Raw genomic sequence first — 6,193 nt, 5'->3', positions numbered from 1 at the left:
TTTGAGGTCATGAAAATGTTCTCAAATTGACTGTGGTAATGGTTGAATGTACCTGTGAACAAATTTTAAAAATTAATTGTGCACTTTAAATGGGTGAATTACCCTGGAATACTATGCAGCTATAAAAAGAATGAAATCATGTCCTTTACAGCAACATGGATGCAGTGGGAGGGCCATTATCCTAAGCAATTTAATGCAGGGACAGAAAACCCAGTTCCACGTCTTCTCACTTACAGGTGGGAGCTCAACATCAGGTACACAGGGACGTAAAGATTAGAACAATACAAATGGGGGCCTGCGGGGGAGGCAGGGAGAGGAACAAGGGTTGCAAAGCTAACTATTGTGAACTATACTCACTATCTGGATGATGGGATCAGTCATACCCTTCGCCTCAGCATCATATGATATATTCATGTAATGAACTCACACATGTACCCCTAAAAGTTGAAATTATAAAAGGAAGTTAAAAATGAGTGAATTATATGGTATGTGGCTATGTCCTAATAAAGCAGAAGGAGGGAATGGAGGATGGGAGGGAGAGAACGATGGAGACACAGAAGCCAGGAGAAACAGAGTAGCAGGGGTGAATGACACCAGGACATGAGAGAATGTAATTGGCACGGTATGTTCCTCCCTCCCTCCCTCCCACTGCTGCTCTAACGTTTGCAAAAGCATCTCAACACAGACAGTCTCCCTGAAACATGTTCCTCTGCCCACGGCCAAACACCAAACCCCCTCCCCATGACCCCAAGTCGAAGGAAATTCCTAAAAAGATGGTGAACGTAAGTCCCTGAGCTCCCAGGCTGAGCATCTGTCCTAGAAAACAACTGGCTCAGGTAGGGCCAAGAGAAAGGCCAAGGCCAGGAGAACCACCTCCCTCCCAGCCCCCACTCCTTCCCTGGTCATCACCATCACAAAGCCATTAGACCACTTGACATGTTTGGCCATGTTCAGAGGAGTTTGGTAGCTCTGAAAGAAAGCTGGTGCAAAGATTTAGTGACCCGTACCCCAGAAACACAAGCACAAAACAAAAACAAAACAGTCAGTTAATATCTCTAGGAAAACCAAACTGTGGCCCCAGAAAGGAAATCCAATCGCCAAACATGGTACGGCTCAGCTGAGAACAGTATTTACACAGTTAATATAAGTAAGTCTCAATGTCACCAAAATTATGGCACCACTATATTTGGAGAAGAAAGAAAGAAATGAATGGGTATCAGATGGGGAGGTGAATAGTTTAATAAGGCTAAAAACTCATCTTCCTACTATTAAATCAAGGATAATGTCTAAAAGTTGGCCAGAGAAAGGGGGGAGCGGTAGCGATGTATAAAAATAATCGAGAGGAAAAATCCTGAACAAAATAGCTAAAAGAGTTGGAAGCAGCTGCTTTCAAGGGGTGGAAATGGGGAACGCAGAACTACTTACAGCTGAACAAATTTATAATCCTAAAAATACAGAGTTAGACCCTTAAAAAAACTGTATGCATTATACTTTGGGAATCCGACTAGAAGCCATAGCTGGTGGCTTTATTAGCATTTAGTTGCGAAAAAAAAAATTACAAGGCATCCCATAATGGTCACGCATGGAAACATCAGGGGGCAAAAAATTACCCAACTGTTTTCCCATATGTATCTCTCAGGAATGTGCTTTTCCAACTTTGTTGCTTCTAGTGGCTACTTTGGAATGTTTAATCCAGAAACCACAGGACTACCAAAGTTAACCTGTTTATCAGAAGTTACCTGCACACCTCTGAGTCCAAATAAGAATCCTGGATACGTCTGAAGTTTGTGCTAAGATTTCACCACTACAAATTTTTATTGCTTATCAGAGCATGAATCTCATGAGGCTATTCCAATAAGAATAAATGAAAGAATTTGACAACAGCCTAAAAGTCAGATTAAATTTCACAATATTAATACTCAATACTCATTGCAAGTTTTAAAGAGAGCAAATATCCTTCACTACAACTCACAGAAATTTCTCATCAAAAACAATGAATTTCTGTCAGTGTGCAGAACCATAAATCTTCATAATACTATCAACTCTCTAGGGTGATGCAGTATTTAATTTAAGAAACGTTTGTCCTAGAAGGATGGAAAAATTCACAAACTCACCCTTTAAAGGTCTTTCTTTTCCCCTGGAAGACAAGGAGGTAACGCTGTTTTTCCTCTTCCTGGCTTTGAAATAGCCTACTTAAGTTCTCCTAGAGATAAGTGCTTGCTACCTCTTCTCCAGTTTGCAACAATTACTAAAAGATGTGGAATTAAATACAAGTGTGTTTTGTGACAGTCAATCCAGGCTGGAAATGGTACAGATGAAAGCAATAACTATCAGCAGTTAGTTATTTTCCCCCTTTTGTGGGTGCAGAAAGAGAAACGAACAAGTCAGTCTTTTCATTCAGATTACCTCTAGCGAGTTTATCCATCGAGAATTGGTGCCATTAAGTGAAATTCTCATGGTTAACTTGAGTTAGTTACAGTTTGGAAATCATAAGACAAATTACTTTCATCGAAGGCAACGAATGACCACTTAAGCATTAAATTGGGGGAAAAAAATGGTTTGAGAAGGGTGTACTGTATCCATTCCCTCTAAATAAGCGCAAATCCTAATTCTTCAACTATTAACAGTTGAAAACCAGATCCACGACAGGAGTTTCAGAGGTACGAGTGAACACCGGGGGAATTTCTATGAAGAGCAGCTTTTCTGACACCTATCTGCAATCAGAGAACCACTCTTTCAGGTGAGAGATGCTCCCACTTTCGTGTGTGTCAGGCTCACTGCGGGCTTTTTAAAACACACGGGGCTGGGCCCCACCCCAGAGTTTCTGATTAAGTAGGTCTAAGGCAGGCTGGGTAATCTGCATGTCTAAGAGGTATCCCAGGTGATAGCAATGTTACTGATCCGGAGAAAAACACTGAGAAACACCGCTTTAGATAAATGTCTATTTTAGGTACATAATTTTAATCCAGCTCTAATGAGCTTTCAAAGTAAGTCATAGGAATGATTTCCTTTAAAATCTTTTATAAGACAATTCAGACAAACGTTCACAAGCAAAAGGATAAGTATGGCTTAAAATCCTTATATTCAAATGTCATTTTTTGTGAATCATTTTGAGAAAATGAGTCATTATTTAGTTATAGATTTCTGCAAACACATGTATTCAAATATCAGAGATCAAAACCGGAAAACTATGTCATTCAGTAACTAATATCTAATTATAAATGGCATACTGATTATCATGAATACGGTGAATTTGGATTATGTCTGAGAGTAGAAGTATAGCTGCTGGTACTTACGGCTTACTAAATGATCATCTTTTCTCTTTCGTAATGAAAAAAACTGTTGTGATTATTCAAATATTGTACTTGTGGAATAATCACTGTAACTCTTGCAGCTTGCAAACTGTGACATTTACATCCTGAATTAGTATTCTAGTCAAGCCTTTAAAGAAGTAAATTAACTCTCTCCAACCACTATGTCTGTATTTAAAAAACTGCCTCCAGGCAAATTTTTGTGACTATTTACCATAATGTAGTGGGTAGTTGTTCTTCAGATATGAATAACTGAAAGTAGCAGAAATACATGAAACACCCCATCAACTCACCAGGCATTTTTCAATGAAAACAAGCCATTTTCCTGAACTAACTGTGTTTTGAACTATGTCTACTTTCACTTATAAATAACAATTCCAGATTAAAACAAAGATGAAGAGTGAAATCCACTTATAAGTAGAAAATGAACATTCTCATTAGTGAAGAGTCCAGCCCACCTGAACTAAATCTTTGCTGAGTCCTCTTCCTCTTCTTTACTCTTTCTCACTCTTTACCTGTCTCGAGTGTTTTCTAAAACCCCTACCTGACTTTTCCAGCTCATTTCATGACCTCTATTCAAACTGAAGCATCATCCCACTAATACTTTGGGATGTGGTCTCTTTCCATAAACGAATTTGGGAGATTTGGCTATTTGGAGACTGATTATAAAAGAATGGGCCAGGCACAGTGGCTCACGCCTGTAATCCCAGAACTTCAGGAGGCCAAGGCAGGTGGATCACCTGAGGTCAGGAGTTCGAGACCAGCCTGGCCAACATAGCGAATTCCCCCATTTCTACTGAAAATACAAAATTAGCTGGGTATGGTGGAGCATGCCTGTGATCCCAGCTACTTGGGAGGCTGAGGCAGGGGAATCGCTTGAACCTGTGAGGCAAAGGTTGCAGTGAGCTGAGATCGCACCATTGCACTCCAGCCTGGGCGACAAGAACAAAACTCCAGCTCAAAAAAATAAAATAAAATAAAAGAATGATAGTACAACCAAAGAAAAGAGAATGAAAGATTTGCAGTTCTCATTTTGCTCTGACTTTGGATTTAGGAACCTCAGAGACCTGTATGTCCAAATATCACCTGGAGTAAAGCTCACTAAATGAAAGAGGAAACTAAAGAGGAAACTCGGGAAAGAGATGTGACTCCACAGATGATTTTGACAGAATAAACATGCAATCCTGTGCACTCACTTTTATATTAAGTCGGTGCAAAATAATTGCCATTAAAAGTAATGGCAAAAACTGCAATTACTTTTGCACCAACCTAGTAACACTTAACTACAGCGGTGAATTTTTTATGTGTGTGTACAGGAAACATCACCACGTGAGACACTTCCCCTCTAGGTTTTCTCTTTAGCTTTTCATTTGGTGATGTGCATTTAAACATACTTGACTGCTTACTTATTTACAGTTTCAACTGCCTTCTATCCCCTGACCTTTAGCCACAATTTTAGATTTTTTTTTTTTTTTTTTTTTTGAGATAGCGTCTTGCTCTGTCACCCAAGCTGAAGTGCAGTGGTGTGGTCATATCTCACTGTAGCCTCGAACTCCTAGGCTCAAGGAATCCTCCTGCCTCAGCCTCCCAAAATGCTGGGATTACAGGCAGCCACCACGATCGGCTTGCATATTTTTAAAGGAAGACACCATCCTTTTTAAAATTAGGCATAGTTTTAACTGCTATGATGACAGCATTTCTACTTCCGCCCAAAGTGGAGTAGCAGTGACTGGATTTACCCTCCCACCTGAGATGACTGTAACTGGGGCACAGTATATGGAATACCAGGGTTTAAGCCATGGGGCATAAGACAGTGAGGGACAGTGAGCCCTGACAAATGGGAGACAAACACAGTGAGCGCTCTGATTGCCCCAACTTAGTGCCTGGGGAGCATTTCCAAGCCACAGCACAGGAAGAGGGGGACCCAGGACAGGCCCAGTGACTCCCTGAGTTGAAGCCACAGTGCTGAGAGTCCAGGGAGACCAGGCATCTAGAATTCTCATAGCAGAGACTAGAGAAAAGAGAACTGCCCAGAGAGAAAATTCTAGAGATCTCCAGAGCTCTTTCTGTCACACTTTCAGCAGAAAATGGACCAGTACATGGTCTGAGGAGACTACCCAAGGCTGGAGAAAGAACTACCTGGAAGGATTAGAGGGAACAGAACTTCCGGCGCACATAAGGCCAAAAACAGTGCTTATTCCCACCACCTGAACTGGGAAACTCCATAATTCAAGAGACTGTGCACTCAGAAGAGTCTTGCCTCAGTGGTGTGGGATAATTAGGCCTAGACTAAACACAGCTCTGATCCTGCCTAACGAATCTTAAAAGCAAGACCCAAAAGGATGGAGCAATTTTCAAGCAACTTAACTGTGTCCCAAAACCCCAAGAATATTGATAAAAATACATAAATATCCAGCACCCAACAAAGCAAAATGCACAATGTCTGCATCCAACAGAAAATTACCAGGCAAGGAAGGAAGAAGGAAAATAGGAGCCATAATGGAGACAAAGCCAATCAATTGAAACCAAGCCACAATTAAAACCAGTAAGAAAGCTTGTCTTTTTTTTTTTACAGGGTCTCACTCTGTCACCCAGGCTGGAGTACAGTGGTGCCATCTCAGTTCACTGTAACCTCTGTCTCCCGGGTTCAAGCAATTCTTGTGCCTCAGCCTCCCTGGTAGCTGGAATTACAGGCATGCACCACCACACCTGGCTAATTTTTATATTTTTAGTAGAGATGGAGTTTTGTCATGTTGCTCAGGCTGGTCTCCAACTCCTGGCCTTGGGTGATCTGTCCACCTCGGCCTCCCAAAGTGCTGGGATTACAGGCATGAGCCAACACTCCCGGCCAAGAAATCCTTTCTCTTTTTTTTTTTTTTTTT

This window comes from Mandrillus leucophaeus, unplaced genomic scaffold (assembly GCF_000951045.1).
Source record: "Mandrillus leucophaeus isolate KB7577 unplaced genomic scaffold, Mleu.le_1.0 Scaffold17, whole genome shotgun sequence".
Lineage (NCBI taxonomy): Eukaryota > Metazoa > Chordata > Mammalia > Primates > Cercopithecidae > Mandrillus > Mandrillus leucophaeus.
This window is presented reverse-complemented; position numbering follows the sequence as displayed.